This window comes from Schistocerca nitens, chromosome 2 (genome assembly GCF_023898315.1).
Source record: "Schistocerca nitens isolate TAMUIC-IGC-003100 chromosome 2, iqSchNite1.1, whole genome shotgun sequence".
In the NCBI taxonomy this organism is placed as follows: domain Eukaryota; kingdom Metazoa; phylum Arthropoda; class Insecta; order Orthoptera; family Acrididae; genus Schistocerca; species Schistocerca nitens.
In genome coordinates this window covers 591,780,867-591,804,089 of record NC_064615.1, presented here as the reverse complement: position 1 = coordinate 591,804,089, position 23,223 = coordinate 591,780,867, and the positions used below count along the sequence as shown (strand labels likewise).

At 41.2% G+C, this 23,223-nt stretch overlaps 1 protein-coding gene across 2 annotated transcripts in view; it reads left to right on the top strand.

Moving 5' to 3' along the window:
* The window catches only part of LOC126236655 (SET domain-containing protein SmydA-8), a 319,934-nt gene that overhangs the window by 443 nt on the left and 296,268 nt on the right, over nt 1–23,223 (top strand). The window lies entirely within an intron of this gene.

Sequence of the window (23,223 nt, the reverse complement as noted above, 5' to 3'; positions counted from 1 at the left end):
AAATGAACTAATTTTGTTTGCTTGAAAACGAATCATATATCCTACATAAACTGCGGCTTATTTTAACTCTGTCAAAAACAGGTTTGCTACACAGTGGCGCATTTTCTTCGCACTTGCAGAATGGTATTAACTTGAGGACTTCTCACAGAAACAACATAAACACGTGATTGTAAAACTTAACTTCTTGGAGGTATTCTGCGAAACCAAAAAAATATAAGCTACAGTACACGAATATATAAAGTATTGTATTTGTTGCGAGAAAACTTTACAGATTATGAAAGGATCTTTGGTAATGTACTCTCTAGATTTACAACGTAGGGGTCTACTAGCTTCACCTAGGAATTAGTGTGTAATTGCCTTTCAGTCTTATTTTCGGCAATGAAATTCGTCGTAAAAAATACAACACTATTTTAGAAGAACAATGATGTACATACCTACAACACTTGAGGGAAAAATGGCCTGTCAAAGATGTCAGTGGCTCAGAGAGGAGTTCAATACGCAGCAATAAAGATTTTTGATCATTTGCCCAATAATATAAAATGTCTCACAGGTAGCGAAGCAAATTTTAAATCTGACGTAAAATCATTTCTCCTGAACAAATCCTTCTATTCTCTTGAAGAGTTTCTAATTAAAAGCTGGTAGCCAGTAAAAATAAAATAAAAAATCTTTTTTAAGTTTGATTCCATGAGTAGGAATAAAGTGATACTTTGCTGATTAATGTTAACAGTAATCGTGTATTATATTTTATAAACTGACTCGAGCCATATAATTCCGATAAAAGAATCGTTCAAATGACTTATGGAATATATATGACTTATGGAATATATATGTGTATCTCGGCAGGCTCATTTTATAATTATATCAAATTTGATTTTATTATCCGACACAAATAACCATTGCATTTGCTTACCCAGGCCCGGCATGTTACCCGATCGATGTTTCTGGATACAATAAGATATAATTTTGACTGAATTACTCATTTTCAACGATGTTTATCACTAGGTATGAGAATTTTCTGTTAGTGTGTTGTAAATACTTTCATTTATGAGAGTCCGTTCGATATTCATTTTGATCTAGATGTCAACACTGTAATTATCAATTTATGGGGTCCTATAATAGTGTCTTTCATGGTTTGCAAAAATTTTCGTGAAAGTTATTTCAAATAGGCAATATGTGTTTAATAATGGAGACTGATTAATTTACGATTCCTTAATCACTTAATACATTTTCTGTGGTTTTCCTTTGTGTGTTTTGTAGTAATGCTTCATTGCTCATGTTATTGCAATATTAATGTCTGAAGCTCAGTTTTTTCTATAATGCAGATTGTATAATAATTGATAGCGAATACTAACGCGAGTGGAAGTATAAGATAACCGAAGCAAAACTGTAAACTTGGGTCAGCAAACGTGACGTTTGCGAGATACCTGCGAAAGTATGGTTACAAGCTATCACTGTCTTCAGCATGAAATATTGTTCTAGATAGTGCAGTTATATTTGAAATGTAAATTTTGCGATATGATACTCCTGTACATTCTCTCTAAGTTACACCCATGCTCTGTCTTAACAAAAAAGTATAATACTGTTTCAGCACGCTACATATTACAAATTACTGTACACTTGTACCTGTCAAAGATGTTACACGTGTCGTTCCCGCATTTCGATGCAATACGGAACCCATCTCTGCATCGAGTTTCCTTTCAATCACCTTCAAAGTATTTTGTAAGTGAAATTGGAGCCCAGTTGTATATTTCAAATACGTTTCTACTAAATGCGACAATACATCATACTGATGTCACACACTAACAATTATTTCAAGCATGGCTCATTGTGGATTCATGTTTACTTGATCGTCTTTGCTTCAGTTATGATATACTCCTATCAGATTTAGTTTGCCCTACTAGTTACGATAGACACTGTATATCAGAAGCCATCACTCACACTCTAAAGGACATAATAAACATTTAATATATTAATGTGACATTATTAAGTATTGACTAACCAGATGGCATGTTATAAAATTCGACCAGTGACCCTGAACTTGTTCCTGGAGTTCGCTATCACCTTGTGCTGTGAAGTTCCCTCACACGATCGTAGAGAACGTTACCTATGTAGTCATCATGCACTTTAGCACATCGCGTATAATCGGAGAGTCGGGTCCCGCTAGCTGCTCCAGAATAGACAACGCTGACTTCTGCATCGCGTTCTGGCACCTCGCCCTCTAGTGCGACAACAGGTGTCACAGAGAATACACAACACAAACCCGATGCCGCAAGGCAAACAAAATACTTTATTGACATCTTCAACTTTTTTAGTCCTGTCTTCCTCAGTTGCGTGTAATATTACGGTATATTGATAATTTTTACTTATGGACCGTCTGACAGCAACTGAATAAAACACAATGTTAGTGCCATACGCGTTTCGCCTTTATTTTCTGCAAGGCATCATCAGTGGCCCGGAATATGTACATATGTTAGCTATTTAATTTACATTTTTTGTCACTGTGTCTATAGGTTATAAACATTTCTGGTGGTTGGTATTTCCTATTAAGTAGTAATGTTTTGAACTGTACTTACAGGTTGCGTGGACAATTTCTTACATATTACGCTCCTGTTGCATTTTTGGTGTTGTTCTTCTTCTTATGAATGCCAATTTGCGGTTTTTCCCACATTCCACAGCACTATGAACTGAACGCTTGTTTCAATGCAATGTTTAGGTTTCTGTTGCCGACTGTCAAATGTTTTTGTCAAAGATCGAATGTTATTGCCAAACTTTCGAGTGTGATTATTGAAGTATCTGTGATCTGTTCGTGTATGCATTTGTGTGTGCGTTTGTGTGTCATCTGCTGCAGGCGGCATGTCATTGTAAACAGTGTCTTTTAGCTTTCCGCGGAAAAAAATCCAAGAGAATAAGGCCGGCCAACGTACACGTCCCCTTCGTCCGATCCAACGATTCGGAAACAGTTACTGGAGACAAGCTGTAGTGTGCTGTACACTATGCGCTAAACATTCACCGTACTGGTACCTCATTTTTCTCCTAGTCTGCATTGGAACGTGCTGTAAACACGGACAGTCGTCTGATCCATTCGTATGTTTGATGCCTATACAGTACACTGACAGTGTTTCAGCTTACTTGTTAGTTATTTTCTGGTGGTAGGAATTAGTGGAGATGGTATTTACCAACGCTGAAAAAGCCGACATGTTAATGGTGTGTGGAGAATGTAGGAAGAATGCTGTTCGTTCTTGTGCTCTGTACTTGGAACGATATTCGTATAGACGTTACCCGGCTCGACATGTATTTGTAAATCTCTTGAACCAGTTATGTGACAATAGAAAAGTAACACCTAAAAAACGTGACACGACAAATCGAGTGACTGGAGAAGAGGGTGAAATTAATGTTCTAGCTGCTGCTGCTGTATATTCGCACGTTAGTTCCCTTGCGGTCGCACGGGGAAGTGGCACAGGTCAGGTAAGCGTACTGCACGTTCTCCACTGTCACAATTCCATCTGTGTCAACGAGTTGCAAATCGTGTTAACTTTTGTAGTTGGTCATTAAGATGAGACTCACCTGAGTTACCATGTCTCTTGCCTAGTGATTAAGCAATATTTCACGCTCAAGCAAACCTCCACAGCATGCATTATTGGTTCGTAAATAATCTCCAATGGCTTCTTAAGAGGGACCGTCAGCGTCCAAGGAGTGTAAACAGGTGGTGTGGAATAGTGAACCTTCAGCTCACACGACCTGTTTTCGTAGAAGGAACACTAAATTAACAAAACGATCCCAACATTTTAACAGAGCAATCGCCACAAGTGCCTTGCCGCAGTGGATACACCGGTTCCTGTGAGATCACCGAAGTTAACCGCTGTCGGGCGTGGTAGGCACTTGGATGGGTGACCATCCTGGCCGCCATGCGCTGTCGCCATTTATCGGGGTGCACTCAGCCTCGTGATGCCAATTGAGGAGCTATTCGACCGAATAGTTGCGGCTTCGGTCAAGAATACCATCATAACGGACGGGAGAGCGGTGTGCTGACCCCACGCCCCTCCTATCCGCATCCTCCACTGAGGATGACACGGCGGTCGGATGGTCCCAGTAGCCCACTCGTGGGCGGAAGACGGAGTGCTAATCGCCACAAGTATTATTACACGTTCCACTGCAGACTAGGAAAAAAATGTGGCATCAGCATGATGGATATTCAATGAATAGCGCTTGTTTTCAACAGTTGTTTTTAAATCGTTAAATTAGACGGAATAGACCTGTACCTTACCCAGCCCCGGCACCACGTTTGGTCATATTAGATGTTTTTCCCTGAGGAAAGCTAAAAGACACTATTTTCAAGGACCTGCTGACTACATCGAACGATATGAAACGACGTATTACTGCTGCACACGCAAAAACTTCTGATGAAAAGCGAGAATGTGTACACAAGTCTTTACATGGTAGACTGGAAGCTTGTATTGAAGCAGGCGACTGGCATTTTGAACAATACCTTTGCAGGCATCCAAAGCATTTGTTTATTCACTTTTTTTCCATGTGTTAGTACCGAAAGATGGGGAAGACCATTATCGCTACTTACAAATTTTAAACTGCTATTGCTCATCAACTGCCTGTTCTAGAATGCAGAAAAAAACACCATTGGCATTCTGACTCACCCTAGTTTCCTCTTGTCAATGTCAGTTGGCATTGTTCTTTTTAAAAGCGTGACATTCTAAAATAATTACACATTCTAGTGATCATTAAAATCTTTGTGTGGCGCAACTGTGGCTCCTTAGTCACATTTCATTTACTTGTAAACGGCGCTAAATAGCAACCTCAATTTCAGAAGTGGGGGGATGCAAACTTCAGCTGATTTACCCTGTACTGTTCTGAATATCTTTTCCGCAATCCTGGCCTCTTCTTTCGTATTTTTTTTTATCCAACTTGTCCAGAACACTTGCGTAACATTTTCGAGTTCTTGTTTTTCAAATTATTTAGTTTAATGGACGTATGTTTCTACCTGCAACCAAATTCACACACACAGGTTGTAGTCATTCAACAATAGCCTAAACTCGGCAGCACGGAAGAACCCCGAACATACGGCTTTAGTTTGCCCAGTGTCGTCTGGAAAATTTACCCATACGTTTGAAAGGTATCTGTTGGATTCCTTTCATGTTAATTTCTTAAATCTGTTGTCATTTAGGGCATAAATTCCTCTTCTAAATTTACTGTGGCGTTTCTGACTATCTGGGAGGAGACTGAGTAGTGGAACGTGTTACTTTTACACAGAAACAAGAACGATCTGTCACACTACTACACTTTAAAACACAGTTTATATGTAATTCATGTCACACAGTCTCATACGGAACCTACATCCGCTTTATTTTATATACTGTATATGATAAGATACTGTCATGCCCCTTCCCTTCTGTGTGAGAGGATGAATTAGCAAATGTATTTCTAGTTGCATGCTTGAGGGTAGCAGACAAGCTTGTCTGCTAGAGAACAGTAGGACCAACGTCGGAACAGGTAGTTACGCTTTCTAAAAGCAGAGAGATTTCTATTCTTAGTATGGTCCTGTCCGTCCCTTGACATGTTGGTATAGGAAGCTGTCTCTCTGGTCACTTCCGTTGGTATTTGTGAGCCACCCTCAGGAAGGGACCACGGCAGTCTGTCCGCAGCGAGCGTCTGAAGTGGTAAGATCTCCGGTTAAGCGCGTGTCTGCTAAGTCCGTAGGACAATGGATTTCTTAAGTTCACCCTAACTGAAAATTTAATCACCTTTATTTCTGGTTTAGCTCTAACATATCTAATGTTATCTTAAATTGCAATGCAGTGTATTTCGAGTGTGAAGTTCAGAATATCTTCCAGTAGTTGCTTTGTCACTACTTTGTGAGTAAAGTGGAACCACGTGCTGATCAGTAACCCTAACTAAGATCATCAATCTTCAATGCGAATGTGCGTGAGATTATAACGTCTCGTCTTGACAATATTTTTCAATATAGCAACTTTTCTTTATGTTCAACCCACGTGGGGTGTACTTTGTGAGACCAGTACCACGTGCTTATACAATTGTTTGGCCCATCAGGTTAATAGTAAGACGATAGTAACCAGTTAGAGGTTTTTCTTTTGTAAATTGCGTTTCGATGTAATTTATTTTAATTATCAAAATTATTGTGGAGTTACACTCTTTGTGTAAACCAAGTTGACCACGTGAAGCATGTGGTGTAAGCATCAAAGTAGCCCTCAGCTATTCTTTTCGGGAAGATTTCACAGAGAGTTATTATGAATTTAGTATACCAGTGTGTGGTAATTTCATGATGGACAGGATTGCACTACGAACGTAACTTCTTTGGGTGAAAATTGAATCGGTTGGTTGTGGTTAATTTCCTCTTGCATATGTTTCAATGTTCTTCGTATGTTACTTTATGAATGCAGTGTTGTATGTAGTCTCCCAATCTTGGCTCCCTATTTGATGTGTTCCGTAAGATTACAAACTCACATTTTCACAATCCTAAATATGGCACCAGTTTAGTTATGAATCAAGTCTAATATGCTCAAATTTCAGTGATCAATGTTAAAATAAATTTCCAAATATAAACTGATTTATTTCTTTTTATTTAAATTCTCTTATATATATATATATATATATATATATATATATATATATATATATCTTCGCTATATAAGTGACTGCTAGGTAAGCCTATGCTAAACTCCTCAGGAAGATCATGACTGAGGATGCATCAGAATATCATGGGAAATTCTGGTTCTGGTTGGTATATATATATATATATATATATATCACCGGTTGTCGTATGACGATTAAAAGATTATAATTAATGTTAGTCTGGTTGGGAATTTGGTAAGCTAGACTGGATACCTGGTGAAACAGTTGCTCAGTAATGCAAGGTTAACTTCCCCAGACAGCTCACAGCTTTTAACCCGCTTTTATTCAATATCGTATGACGATTAAAAGATTATAATTAGTGTTAGTCTGGTTGGGAATTTGGTAAGCTAGACTGGATACCTGGTGAAACAGTTGCTCAGTAATGCAAGGTTAACTTCCCCAGACAGCTCACAGCTTTTAACCCGCTTTTATTGAATATCAGCACCGCTTTCAGATCAAATTAAAGCAACAACATTACACGTTTTCGGCGACAAGACAAACAGTCATGTGAAGCAATACTATGTACAATGTCAAACAGTTGCCTCGAACACATAGCCGAATAGCACACACCCGCAATAAATATTTTACCCAGTAGGTCTAAAAAGTATCGAGACCGGATTAATAGAAAATAGAGAAAATTTAAGATGGTGATTTTCACGCCTCGAGTGTTGTACATACTCCTAGTCTCCCCTCGGTCGAGTACAGCATACAAGAACTTCATACAACTATGTGAAACTGTCAGATAAGTCCTTCTGTGGGCCGGCCGCGGTGGTCTAGCGGTTCTGGCGCTGCAGTCCGGAACCGCGGGACTGCTACGGTCGCAGGTTCGAATCCTGCCTCGGGCATGGGTGTGTGTGATGTCCTTAGGTTAGTTAGGTTTAAGTAGTTCTAAGTTCTAGGGGACTTATGACCTAAGATGTTGAGTCCCATAGTGCTCAGAGCCATTTGAACCATCCTTCTGTGGGAAGTTGTTCAACTTGCGCTTCACAGCGGCTTGAATGTCGCCAAAGCGTTGACCACTCACCTGAATTTCTGGACTGTATCGTTTTGTGGTTGGTTCGTATTGCTAACACCAAGTCTCGTCACCCGTGATGATTTTTCCCAGAACAGAACAGTCCGCGTTTTACATTTCAATGAAGCCGCAGCAGGCATTCATACGTCGTTGTTTTTGTTCTGGAGTCAAGGTGTGCGTGTACACACTTTACGCTTCTCCAAAATAATCTGTAGAATGTCTTGAACTCTTGATTTAGAGATGTTGCTACTTTGCGATACGTGACACGATAGCGCTGACGGACTACCACCGCACTTTCACTACTTACAGTGTTTACCCACGTCTGACTGGTCTAATGCACATGTGCTGTTTACAGTTGTTAGTTGAAGCTGCCGCCGTGGTTATTGCGCTGACGTCACCTTTACGCCAGCAACAAACTCAGTCTCAGGACTCTTTGGGCAGACGGTATACACCTCCTGGCAACAAACAGACCCAATCTTCTCGACAGTAAGACCAATGAGAGAGAGGCTGGCAACCATGAACCTAATATATGGACGATGGATGCCAGTGGCAAAAGAAGTCATCAATAAAGCCAAAAGAGAGCTTGTATTTTGTCGAACTGATACAGCAACATTAACTAAGAACTTAATAACGGTGAACGGGCTACATTTGGTCCAAGTCCGACAAATACAGAGCAATTGTGTTAAAGCTCAAAAACTTATCTTTATAAATACGTTCTAAACAAAGTAAAAATACGTAAATATTCACCTTGATTTAATGGTACTATTTGGAAAACTTTGCGAAAACAGAGACTACAACATCTTCGCTATATAAGTGACTGATAGGTAAGCCTATGCTAAACTCCTCAGGAAGATCATGACTGAGGATGCATCAGAATATCATGGGAAATTCTGGTTCTACGTAAAGACACTGACCGGAGCCAATAGTCCATTTTATCTCTCATAGGTCACTCTGTTGTTGAAACTGAAGACAGCAGACAGAAGGCCGAAATATTAAAATCCTTATTTAAAAGTGTGTTTACAAATAAAAATACTACCGTACTCAGAAATGTGAGACACTGAAATAGCCACCTTCAGTACTGGAAACAAATTACAACTGCTCGAAGCGAACAAGGCACCAAGGCTTGATGGAGTTCTCAGTAGGTTTTATGCTGAAAACAGCGAGGAGTTACTAGATTACAATTATCGAGAATCTCTAGCGCAGTAAACCATCCCGTGTGATGGGAAAAGAGGGCAGGTCACTCCTATAAAAGAATGTGCATGGGGTGGAACACCAAAAACATAACACATCGTCGTGCTTAATACGGTGTAGGAAAACCGTTGACATTCAAAACATATTCCAGTTTCTCGAAATGGATAAATACACGCTCTGTAAGGTTTTCAAGGGAATCTTATAGCATTCTTCCTGCAAAATAGTGGCAAGTTCAGGTAACGGTGACGGAGGTGGATAGCGATCACACGCCCTTCTCTCCAAAGGAGATCACAAAGGCTCGATAATATTGAGACCTGGTGATTGCAGGTGCCAGGGGAATGCAACAATAATTCATCCTCGTGCTCACAAAACCAGTCCTGGACGGTGCAAACTGTTGTGAACAGGGGCCTGTCATCCTGGACCACAGCATCACCGTTGGGGAATAAATATTGCACCATGGGACGGGCCTGATCAACCGAAATGGACACATAACACTCGGCAATAGTGCGACGCTGTCGAGTAAACGTGGGGCCCAAGCAATACCACGATATCGCTATCCTAGTCATCACCAAATCCACGCCATGTTTCACGCTTTGGACGTAAACTTGGACAGAAGTTTTAAACAATGTGAAATAACGCCCATACAACCAAATGACTTTGTTCCATTGCGCCATAGTCCAAGGGTTATGGTTTCAGCACCACGTTTTCCCGTTACGAAAATTTGCATTTTCGTTGTATAGCTTGGGAATTACACCTCATCGGGCAAGTCCCACCTTATGGAACTCCCTTCATATTGTTTTGGTGCTTACACTCAGTTTTGCAGTGACTCGCCCTCTTACACTGCACAGCTGCCGTTCGTGGTCAAATACAACAGCGCAACTTGCAAGCTTGGCTAACATCTGCATTTTTCTTCAAGCATTTCTTGCGGCGTTTCCATATCTTTTTCCAGCCCTTGTAAACACAGACTAAGAGACGATTGCCGCTTTGGTCGATCTGTTACGCGCTCATAAAGTACGTCCCAAGCTCAAATATTTAGACATTCTTGAAGGGGAAGATTCTTCTCTTAGAGAATCAGCTTATATTCAAGAAAAAAACCACTCGTGTAACACATAGCTTGCTTTAACTATATTGCAAACAACAGACGCATGTGAACAAGTGGCATCAATATTCCAACACTTTCCAAATGTTTTCTACACTCTACCCAAACGTCGAATAATAACCAGGATACAATCGTACGGAGCTTCTTCGCAGGTAGGTCATTTTCGTGATGAATATTGCCTTATAGAAACCAGTACGTTATACTTCACAGCGAATGTACAACATAACTAAAGTACCACTGAATATACGCCAAATAATCCGATTGTTACTGTGCTCAGTATAGATAAAGGATCAGCCACATGGGGTCCTCAAGACTATAAGATTGTTAGGGAACTTTGGGGCTGTCCACAGGAAAATATTGTCGTTGGACGGTACTAAGCAAGTGCAGGATGTGGACGAAATCCTTCACTGCCCGACCAAAGCAGAGAAGAATGCAAAAGGGGAGGAGGAAACGAAATGAAACTTCACGGGTTGAGAAAATGAATGATGTAATTTCAGTGATTACCTAACTGATTCAAAATTACAAAGAACGTGGCAGTATCTGCCTACGTATCAGTACGACGTTGCATGCCCTCTGGCCTCGATGCATGGCTATCACAAAGCCCTTGTATTGTTTCCTAAGGCAAGCGGCCCACAACAGTTGTAACCATAGACCATACACACTGAATAGCCAAAGAAACTGGTACACTTGCCTAATATCATGTAGGGCCCCTGCGTGGCATGGCCTTGACTAATGTCTGAAGTAGTGCTGGTGGGAATTGACATCATGAATCCTACAGGGCTAACAATAAATCCGTAAGAGTACGGAACAGCACGTGCAAGGCATCCAGATATGCTCAATAATGTTCATATCTGCGTAGTTTGGTGGCCAGCGGAAGTGTTTAAACTCAGACGAGTGATCCTGGAACCACTGTAGCAATTGTGGACGTATGGAGTGTCTCATTGTCCTGCTGGAATGCTGTGCTGTCGGAATGCACAATGGGCATGAATATATGCAGGTGCTCAGACAGGATGATTACGTACGTGTCACCTGTCAGTCTCGTATCTAGACGTATCAGGGGTTTCACATCACTCCAGCTGCACACGCCCATTAAAGGGCCTCAACCAGCTTGAACAGTACCCTGCTGACATGCCGGGTGCATGGATTCGTGAGGTTGTCTCCATACCCGTACACGTCCATCCGCTCGATACAATTTGAAACGGGACTCGTCCGACCAGGCAACATGTTCCCAGACATCAACAGTCCTATGTCGATGTTGATGAGCCCAGGCGAGGCGTAAGGCTTTGTGTCGTGCAGTCATCAAGGATAAACGAGTGGGCATTCGGCTCCGAAAGCCCATATCGATGATGTTTCGTTGAATGGTTCGCTCACTGACATTTGTTGATGGCCCAGCATTGAAATCTACAGCAGTTTGCAGAAGAGTTGCGCTTCTGTCACGTTGAACGATTCTCTTCAGTCGTTGTTGGTCCCGTTCTTGCAGGATATTGTTCCGGCTGCAGCGATGTCGGAGTTGATGTTTTACTGGATTCCTAATATTCACGGTACACTCGTGAAATGGTCGTGTGGGAAAATACCAGCTTCATCGCTACCTCGAAGATACTGTGTCTCATCACTCGTGCGCCGACTATAACAACACTTTCAAACTCACTTAAATCTTGATAACCTGCTATTGCCGCAGCACTAACCGATCTAATAACTGCGACAGTCACTTGTTGTCTTATACAGGTGTTGCAGACCGCAGCGCCGTATTCTGCCTGTTTACATATCTCTGTATTTGAATATGCATGCCTATACCAGTTTCTTTGGTGCTTCAGTGTATAACATAGACTGCGCACGTCCCTATCTCCGCCGTGTTAAGACTTGAAAGCAATATCTAAGTTACATGATTCAGGGCGGAAAGCCGAGTTCGTGTCATTACCCGCTGTGTGACGTGGAGTTGACAGTTACAGTTTTTCTCATTTATAGCTGAAATCAAGCATTGATTTAGACAATTCAACGAACTATAGTACTACCGTTACACAGGTAGAAGTGCACTTAACCTAGTTTCTCCAAAATTCCTTATGATACAGCAATGGTTACGTTTTTACATGTGGTCAAGCGAAACGTATTGACCCTTCTTTTTAAAAAGCGACAGATGACAGTTTTTTAGTGAACACTTGTTTTTTTCACTAAGAATTCTTGTAGTTTGCAGTTCACCGCTTCCACAGAAGTGGAAGACAAAATGTCAATTTCGCACACTGCATTAATTTTCTAACGATTCCTCAAGAATATGTGTGAAATGTTTTAGTATGCTTTTGTAAGAAAGAAAATTCTTTTATGTGCATAATGTCAAATATTTACACAAAATAACTGCATATATTTTCTGACTTTTGCTTAATCCAGAACAGATACCGAAACGGTATCAAGATAGAAAGCATAATATATTACAAAATGTTGATTGCACTTGGGCAGTGAGCCAGATATTAAATCTTTGTCATTCATCCAATGACCAAGAGATAGCGCACGAGACTGCTCAACCTTTGGTTCGGGTACGATCCTTACTACCGTCCCACGTACAGTTTTTGGTATCGCTCTCTTATTCCGTTTTTAGGAAACCAAACGAAGAACACACTTGATAACATCGTCTCTGGCGGGCCGCTTGAATTCGCACGTGCAACGGTCTGATTGGCTAACTTCAACTTTAAATAACTCATAAACGCACCGAACTTTTTTTTTTAACAATTTCTTCTCAGCACAAGCTACCTTCTAACATTCTTACAAACTTTTCAAATACTTCCTGACCAGCCCGTGTATCGGCCACATATACTGACGGCGAAGAGGTCAAAAACACGTTATTTTTGCAATGTTCATATCAGTTGTACAACACGCAAGTCAAATGTAAATTTTATCTGTCGCTGTTTCTCGTTGCTACAACTTTTCGAAACAGTGTTTCACTCAAATGGATCTACTGGAAAATTTGTTAAACGAACATCGGCCGAATATTCTACAACAAACGCTAACACGCAATACGTCAACTAAATTATTATTTATTTATTTGTGGTTTTCGTTCTCTGCTACAAGTGGTGGAGGGTGCACTTTGAGGCCCAGTCTTTTATACAGCTTTGATTCTTTTGAATCAAATACCAAGTGAGTTAGTAGCTGGTTCAAAAAATGGTTCAAATGGCACTGAGCACTATGGGACTTAACATCTGATGTCATCAGTCCCCTAGAACTTAGAACTACTTAAACCTAACTAACCAAGGACATCACACACATCCATGCCCGAGGCAGGATTCGAACGTGCGACCGTAGCGGTCACGCGATTCCAGACTGAAGCACCTAGAACCGCACGGCCGCACATGCCGGCTTGGTAGCTGGACAAAGAGCGTTGTAACTTAGGATGAACGGGCCAGATTACCAGTTCTAGTATTTTTTCTGGCAACCAAGGGAAACATTCCTATAAACTTAATTTAAATTCCCTGATAAAAAGAAAGTGAAGCACCCAGAAGACATGGTAGGACGATAAAAAGAAAGTGAAGCACCCAGAAGACATGGTAGGACGTCAATGTGATTTCCTACACGTACACGTCAGTAACAGGTATGTAAATACTTAAGGATTGCAATTCTCAGGGACAAGTGAAACGGCTACCACGGGACGTTACGGGTATTCGTGTTTAGTGTTATTACCACGATTAGTAGGGTACATGAGAGGCTTGAAAAGCGTCGCATGTTAGGTGATCACTCTGGAGGACACGGAGATGATGCATACTCGTCTGAGACAGCGTTATCAGAGTGTGAAACGGACCTGACTGTGGGTCTCCATTTGCCTGGCTGGTCGAATCGTGCACTATCCAGATTTGTGGTGCATTCGGATGCGACAGTGACCCGAAGTTGGACAGCATGGGAACGTCAGGGTAGGCATACTTGTCGTCAAGGTTGCTGTTGACCGCATTTGACCACATGTATTTTTCTCTCGATTAATGGTACAAATGCCTCTAAGCATTATGGGACTTAACATCTGAGGTCATCAGTACCCTAGACTTAGAACTACTTAAACCTAACTAACCTAAGAACATCACACACATCCATGCCCGAGGCAGGATTCGAACCTGCGAGCGTAGCAGCAGCGCAGTTCCGGACTGAAGGGCCTAGAACCGCTCTCGATTAATATCTAGGTATTACAGCTGTTAGGTTATTCCTTAGCTAAAGATCAGACATCGAAAGGTAAGCTAAATAATGTTTTTCCATTAAATAATCCCTTAGCTCTTTCTGGAATAGCTTTTTACTCATGCTGTCCTGGAAGTTAAGTTTTACAACCGAGAACCAAGGACCTTTCTCATCAGCTCTCAGTTTTTGTGGCATACTTCTCAGCTGGCCTTTATTTCTTGTCACATGAGTGAACAAATGCATTTTTTTCTGATATTTCACTGGCTTTGATTTATGAAATTGTTCCGTATATGCACTTCAATGGTAATGTCAATATTTTTAAAATATGGTAGGCAGTTCTGCATGTGTCTGTTTGTTTTTTTTTACTGAAGATAGTCTTTTTGTTGTTGTTGTTTTCTTCAGTCTTGAGACTGGTTTGATGCAGCTCTCCATGCTGATCTATCCTGTGCAAGCTTCTTCATCTCCCAGTACCTACTGCAGCCTACATGCTTCTGAATCTGCTTAGTGTATTCATCTCTTGGTCTCCCGGTATGATTTTTACCCTCCACGCTGCCCTCCAATACTAAATTGGTGATCCCTCGATGTCTCAGAACATGTCCTACCAACCGGTCCATTCTTCTAGTCAAGTTGTGCCACAAACTCCTCTTCTCCCCAATTCTATTCAATACCTCCTCATTAGTTATGTGATTTACCCATCTAATCTTCAGCATTCTTCTGTAGCACCACATTTCGAAAGCTTCTATTCTCTTCTTGTCCAAACTATTTATCGTCCTCGTTTCACTTCCATACATGGATACACTCCATACAAATACTTTCAGAAACGAGTTCCTAACACTTAAATCAATACTCGATGTTAACAAATTTCTCTTCGTCAGAAACGCTTTCCTTGCCATTGCCAGTCTACATTTTATATACTCTCTACTTCGACAATCATCAGTTATTTTGCTTCCCGAATAGCAAAACTCCTTTACTACTTTAAGTGTCTCATTTCGTAATCTAATTCCCTCAGCATCACCCGACTTGATTCGACTACATTCCATTATCCTCGTTTTGCTTTTGTTGATGTTCATCTTATACCCTCCTTTCAAGACACTGTCCATTCTGTTTAACTGCTCTTCCAAGTCCTTTGCTGTTTCTGACAGAATTACAATGGCATCGGCGAACCTCAAAGTTTTTATTTCTTCTCGATGGATTTTAATACCTACTCCAAACTTTTCTTTTGTTTCCTTTACTGCTTGCTCAATATACAGATTGAATAGCATCGGGGAGAGGCTACAACCCTGTCTCACTCCCTTCCCAACCACTGCTTCCCTTTCATGTCCCTCTACTCTTGTAACTGCCATCTGGTTTCTGTACAAATTGTAAATAGCCTTTCGCTCCCTGTATTTTACCCCTGCCACCTTCAGAATTTGAAAGAGAGTATTCCAGTCAAAAGCTTTCTCTAAGTCTACAAATGCTAGAAACGTAGGTTTGCCTTTCCTTAATCTTTCTTCTAAGATAAGTCGTAGGGTCAGTATAGCCTCACGTGTTCCAACATTTCTACGGAATCCAAACTGATCTTCCCCGAGGTTGGCTTCTACCAGTTTTGCCATTCGTCTGTAAAGAATACGCGTTAGTATTTTTCAGCTGTGACTTATTAAACTGATAGTTCGGTAATTTTCACATCTGTCAACACTTGCTTTCTTTGGGATTGGAATTATTATATTCTTCTTGAAGTCTGAGGAAATTTCGCTTGTCTCATACATCTTGCTCACCAGGTGGTACAGTTTTGTCAGGACCGGCTCTCCCAAGGCTGTCAGTAGTTCTAATGGAATGTTGTCTACTCTCGGGGCCTTGTTTCGACTTAGGTCTTTCAGTACTCTGTCAAACTCTTCACGCAGTATCATATCTCCCATTTCAGCTTCATCTACATCCTCTTCCATTTCTATAATATTGTCCTCAAGAACATCGCCCCTGTATAGACCCTCTATATACTCCTTCCACCTTTCTGCTTTCCTCTCCTTTGCTTAGAACTGGGTTTCCATCTGAGCTCTTGATATTCATGCAAGTGGTTCTCTTTTCTCCAAAGGTTTCTTTAATTTTCCTGTAGGCAGTATCTATCTTACCCCTCTTGACGTAAGCCTCTGCACCCTTACATTTGTCCTCTAGCCATCTCTGCTTAGCCATTTTGCACTTCCTGTCGATCTCATTTTTGAGACTTTTGTATTCCTTTTTGTCTGCTTCACTTACAGCATTTTTGTATTTTCTCCTTTCATCAATTAAATTCAGTATCTCTTCTGTTACCCAAGGATTTCTACTAGCCCTCGTCTTTTTACCTACTTGATCCTCTGCTGCCTTCACTATTTCATTCCTCAAAGCTACCCATTCTTCTTCTACTGTATTTCCTTCCCCCATTCCTGTCAATTGTTCCCTTATGCTCTCCATGAAACTCTGTACAACCTCTGGTTCTTAGATAGTCTTAACTGTCTTTTTTTTTTCCTTTTTTTGCAATGCATGAAATCTTTTGTTGTTGTTGTTTTGGTCTTCAGTCCAGAGACTAGTTTGATGGCGTTCTCCATGCTACTCTTGGTCAAGAGAAGGGCTGACGGTACCCTAGGTCATGGGGTGTATCGGAAAACAACGCACACTGATCTGTATTTGCACGCAGACAGCTGCCACCACCCTTCACAGAGGAATGGGGTACTTAAAACTCTAGTACATATGGCGCGCACTATCTCTGATGCAGAGAGTCTACCACAGGAATTGGAACATCTGAGAACTGTATTTCGAAAAAATGGGTACTCAGAGTGGCAGATTCAACATGCTCTCCGCCCACCCACTACAGCACAACCTGTGGAGATGGATGAAATCACGAGGAAGGAGGTAGGCACTGCGTTTATTCCATATACAGGCGCACTCTGGGGGAAAATCGCCCGCATTTTGAAGAAACACCGGGTCGGAACTGTGTTTTGTCCTCCGAATAAAACTCGTGCACTGGTGGGGAGCGCCAAAGATGACCTCGGTTTGAGGAAGGCCGGCGTGTACCAGATTCTGTGTCAATGTGGCAAGTCGTATATTGGTCAGACGATGGGTACCGTCGAGGATCGATGCCGTGAACACCAGAGGCACACTCGACTGATGTATCCGAGCAAGTCGGCGGTGGCTGAACATTGTTTGTCGGAAAATCACGCTATGGAGTATGAACGTACGAGGACTCTGGTACAGACGTCGAGATACTGGGACAGCGTTGTTAGAGAGGTCATCGAAATTCGCACCTATGACGACCTCATAAACCGTGACTGTGGCTATAATCTTAGCGAGGCTTGGGAACCAGCGATTGGGTTAATCAAGAGTAAATCGAGCAAACGTATAGTTGTGACGACCACGGCGGACAGAGCCATCACACCGACGCCATCTCAGACGCCGTCGCAATCTGTTCCACCGCGCGACCGTGGCGCGGGGCGCGGACGGCGGAGTGAGTGCGCCGCGGGTGGAGGGTATTTAAATCGGCCGCCGCTGCGACCGAACCCAGTTCCCCCTGAGCAGCTATAGCGTACGGATCTCCGTACCGGCACGTTCACAGGAGCTCAGTCCCTCAGTTCACCTGATGATGGCGACATGTATGATCGCCGAAATATTGTGCCCGTTGGACACTGTAAAATGGTTCAAATGGCTCTGAGCACTATGGGACTCAACTGCTGTGGTCATAAGTCCCCTAGAACTTAGAACTACTTAAACCTAACTAACCTAAGGACAGCACACAACACCCAGCCATCACGAGGCAGAGAAAATCCCTGACCCCGCCGGGAATCGAACCCGGGAACCCGGGCGTGGGAAGCGAGAACGCTACCGCACGACCACGAGATGCGGGCTGGACACTGTAGACCGGCAGTACACCCGTGGATATTTTGAGACTACATGATGCTCAGATTAGGAGTTTCTACACCAAAATAGTATTGTTTAAGAATCAGTGATTGTGTGTTTTCAAAATGGATGTATTTTCAGGTACTGACAGAAGACTGCCTCTTACGGACAAACTATAGTTTTTGTTTTTGTGTGAAATAATTTAATTTTGAAACTTACTTAATTAGTTGTCCTTGTTCACTCATATACAATGTTTTCCACAGTATCAAAGAAATGGAATAAATAAAATTGATTCTAAAAGATTTGTGTTTGAGTAATACAAAATTTCGACAGTACAAGGATATAACTTTTGCAAAACCGCTGCTTTTCTGTGAAAAATTAAGTGCTTGTATTATTACCATCAGTTCTTTCGTTTTTCTTTTGTGTTAATAATTCATTTTTAGAAATCTCTTCAAATTTTTGGCACCAAGTCAGAAAGTGGAAATGTAATATTGGGACAAACACAGTGATAAAAAGATTGACTAATGTCTGTGTAAAGTGTTTAGGGTGTGCATTCTTGTCCGTGTAAATGATGATTTTTTTTAGGGTGGGTGTTGGGCATTGGTGCTGGCATGTTTTCACTCCGCCGTAATTGAATCCTCTGAGGCAGAGCATTTTAAGTAAATAAAATACCTTAGTATGTGTAGTAAATAGTGTCTATTCACCAGAAGTATGCAGCAAGATTATTGTGTAAAGCAGATAACCACACATTGTGCAGAATGCTTTTTAAGGCTCTTAAAATTCCTGTACAGCTTAATGGTTTTTCTTAATGACAACAAAAACAAGTTTTAGCTGAACTGTGATGCACTTAACACAGTACAAGGCAATCAGTGTCATTTTCATGTGCACTTTGCATTCCTGCCCATTGTTCCGAGAGGAGTAATGAATGGATTCTGCTGCAAAGGTATGATATTCAGCAAGCTCCCGTCTAACATAAAGCAAGAAATTGGGAATTTCTACTAATTCAAAAGAAAACTATTCTTAAACTTAGCAATGCTTTTTTATTACTTGAAAATCTAGATTCAACAACTGAAAAGTTCTGTTGGTAACTTGGTAAGTAAGAATGTGTGTTGTAAAGTTATATGTTAAATAGTAATGCACTGCAGGCAAGACTCAGTTTTTGCAGATATTTTGCTTGAAAAATTCAAGTGTAATCAAGTTAGTATTAGGCTACCAGTGGGAGGAAAACAGCAAGTATTTAGTTTAACGATAGATGAAGAAGCTTGTTTCAAAATAGCAACCTTCTCCTAACTTTAATTAATGAACTTATGAATATAACTACGCAGTATAGAGATAGGTACATTAACATTAATACAGATTGTCTACAATTTTCTTGTTGTTCCTGTAGATTTTGACTCATTCCACAGCCTGTGGCTTCTCCGTCTACAGCGTAATATTTTTACAGATCAAATTTTGTGCTTTGTATTAGCAGCATGATTAATGAACTACATAAGCCGCCATGGTGGCCGAGCGGTTCTAGGCGCTTCAGTCCGGAACCGCGCGACTGCTACGGTCGCAGGTTCGAATCCTGCCTCGGGCATGGATTTGTGTGATGTCCTTAGGTTAGTTAGGTTTAAGCAGTTCTAAGTTCTAGGGGACTGATGACCTCAGATGTTAAGTCCCATAGTGCTCAGAGCCATTTGAATGAACTTCATATATGCCCAAAGAAGTCTTCTTTAGAAAGGCATGAAAATCTCAACTGTGAAAGGGAACTATTTCAGAATTCTTGCAGTTAGGTTGGATCTAAAAGGAGAGGAGACTGTGGGAATGAAAAATTCAGATGAGTGGAGACCATATATAGGTTTGGGAGGGATCTGGATGCCCTCCTACACCCCAGATCGACGAACTTCAACACGTAGGTATAGAGTAGGGCACATTATGGACCGAAGTTTTAAACAGGTGGATACAAGGGAAAAAATAAGTTGGACACCCTCTCCACTCCCCCCCCCCCTCCAGCCTCAGAATTTTTGAGCAGCCGGCGAGGTGTGGTGGGGACAGTGACTGTGGGAAATACAGATAAAAGTAGACAGTGTAAGTGAGAAAGGAAAGGGTGGCAGTGGGATATACAGTAAATCAAAGGGAGAAAAAGGAGACAGCGCGGGAAATATACCTGTTTAAATGTCTCCCTGCGTGCTGTAATTAATCTGATGTTGTCTTCGCGGTCCCTATGGGAGCGATACATAACAGGCTGTACGTTCCTAGAGTTATCATTTAAAGTCATGTCACCATTCGTGGTGCCCTTCTCTGTATACGTTTAATGCCCCTTGTCAGTTCTATTTGATATGGGTCCCACACACTTGAGCAATATTCTAGGATGGGTCACACGAGTGATATCTAAGCAACCTCCTTTAAAAAGAATGACTTCATTTCCTTACCCACAACCCACGACTGAGCCTATGCAATTATTACGTTTCATATCCCTACAAAGTGTTCCACTCGGGTAACTTTAGAGGTTAACCGATTCCAGCTGTGACTGACTTGTATTATGTCATAGGATACTCCTTTTTTCGTTTTGTAAAGTGTACAGTTGTAAAACTTAAAACAAGTTGCCAATCTTTGCACGATTTTGGAATCTTATCAAGATATGACTGAATATTTATGCAGTTTGTTTCTGACAGTATTTCATTAGAGGTAACTGCATATTTTGCGAAAAGCCTGAGGCAATATTGACGGCAAAGTATTAATATAAAACACGAGCCGCAAGGGTCCAAAGACATTTCCGTGGGGCACATCTGCAGTTACTTTTTCATTTGTAGATGACTCTCCATTCCAGATAACACACTGCGTCCACATTACCATGAAGTTTTCAGATCAGTCACAAATTTCGCTTGCTGCACCATACGATCATACTTTCGGTAACAAGCGCAGATTTGGTACTGAGTGAAATTTTTCGGAATCCACTGCTTTCATTCGTGGCTTCCACAGAAAGTGCGAGTTGTGTTTCACACGATTAAGGTTCTTGCAATCCATGTTGGTAGGGATGGAGGAAGGCATTCTGTTCGAGATACGTCATTATGTTTTAAGTCCGAATACGTTCTAAGATTCTACAACAAATGGATTCAAGGATACTGGACGGTAGTTTTGTGGATAACCTCTGGCTACCCGTCATGTAGACGGATGTGAGCTGTGCTTTCTTCCAACTACTGGGCACGGTATTTTCTTTGAGGGACCTACAGTAGATAATGATTGTAAGAGTTGCCTAACTCAGTCGCAAATTCGGTATAGAATCTGGCAGGGATTCCATTGGACACTGAACTTATATTCAGTTTTAGCGATTTCAGCTGTTTCTCAACATCACTGGCGCTAATATCTATATCATTCAGCTTTGCAGTGACGCGAGAGTGAATTTGCAGCAGTACCTCTGGCTTTTCATTTGTAAACGAATATTTGAAAACGGAGTTCAGCATTTCTGCTTTTGCTTTGAGCTCTTGTCTCGTCCGTGAGCGATTGAATACCACCTTTGTTACCATTAACGACCTTTGCATATTACCACTATTTCTTTGGGTTTTGTGAGAGGTCCTTTGACAATATTCTGCTACTTTAGTCGTTGAAGGCTTCACACATTGCTCTCTTGAAAGCCAAATGCATTTTATCCAGTATCTCCATATCTCTAGCACTATGCTTTGCTTTCCATTTGTTATGCAGTAGTCTATGTTTCTTTAGAAGTTTCTTTACAGTGACTGTATAATATGGAGGGTCTCTCTTGTCATATGCTGTTCCACTAGATATGTAAGTGTTAAGTGCATGGAGAACTAGTCATCTAAATCTGAACTACAGTTCTTATACACGCTCCTCTCCAGAGCTAAAAGTTTCGATTGATATAATAAAAAGTCGATTATAATGAATGAATTTAAGTTAAATATTTCGATTTCCTTATTGTGATACGACACTAGTGCTTCTTTATCTAGTCTGCTGGAAGTATAAATCCTTCTACTTGTCTTAGTGGCTCTTAGTACTTTCGTAATCATTGTTGTCATTGACAGTAGTCCGTATGTGGGCATCTTCAAAGAGGTCAGGTCGTTCGTTGCAATTTATTTTAGGTCGCTCTCAGAGAACCCATTTAGTAATATAGCTCAAGACATATTGTCACGCCTACCACTCATGAAACTATAGTTTCCCGAATTAATTGTTGCATGATTAAATTCTCCTGTAGACAGCATGATTGGTAAATTTACGAACTAATGAACTACATTGTATGTATCAGTCTGTCATATTACGTCACAAACGTGTTAACATAACGTATAAGTGTTATCGCTGAGAATTATTGCAGTGAGGCGACTTAGACTTGTATTTTGTTTCGTTCAGTTGGTAACTAACGTGAATGCTATGATTTAAATTATTTGGAAAATGCGTTTTACATTACGTGAAGTTGATGTGAAGTTGTGTATGAATCAACCTCAAGACTTCTTCCGACTGGTGCGCTGTACTGCGTTCCAGGACCTACAAGCTTAGATTGCGGCTGTAATATCGCACGCGACAAGCCAGCCTTAGCACAGAGATTGCATTGCAAAAAGGTAAGGAATAACGTAAACTGAATTTAGCTCTAGACTAAGGAAGTAACAGAGATTCTGGAAGCAACAAACATACGAAGCTGCCTTTCTCAGCATATCTCTCAGAAGGATAGGTTCCTTTCTTCAGTGAATTCTTGGCAAATCTCTTACCACTATTTCTCCTGAAAATTCTCTTACTAGTCAGGAAGTTTCACTACTCATAATTCTGTCTGACTGTATGTTTATTCCATGAGCTATTTTTAATTAACTGTTCTGTTTAACTGGTATTACTGTTTACCACCATGAGCAGACGTATTGCAGTTTTATGTTTACGACATCAGTGACGGTTCTAAAAATAAACTGAGTGATTATGGCACTCTATCCTTTTACCTCGCTGGGAATTTTACTCAAAAATGCTTCAAAAGGGTTCAAATGGCTCTGAGCATTATGCGACTTAACTTCTGAGGTCATCAGTCGCCTAGAACTTAGAACTAATTAAACCTAACTAACCTAAGGGCATCACACACATCCATGCCCGAGGCAGGATTCGAACCTGCGACCGTAGCGGTCGCTCGGCTCCAGACTGTAGCGCCTAGAACCGCACGGCCACTCCGGCCGGCCTCAAAGACAACACTGACACATCGAGTGGAAAGGATAAATCTCCGCAATATAAGGAAAACTTTTTTGCTTAGACAGTTGGACCGTGGAGGACCTCTCACACAAAAGAAAAAATTGAAAGAAACTACCACTTCACCAGTTGA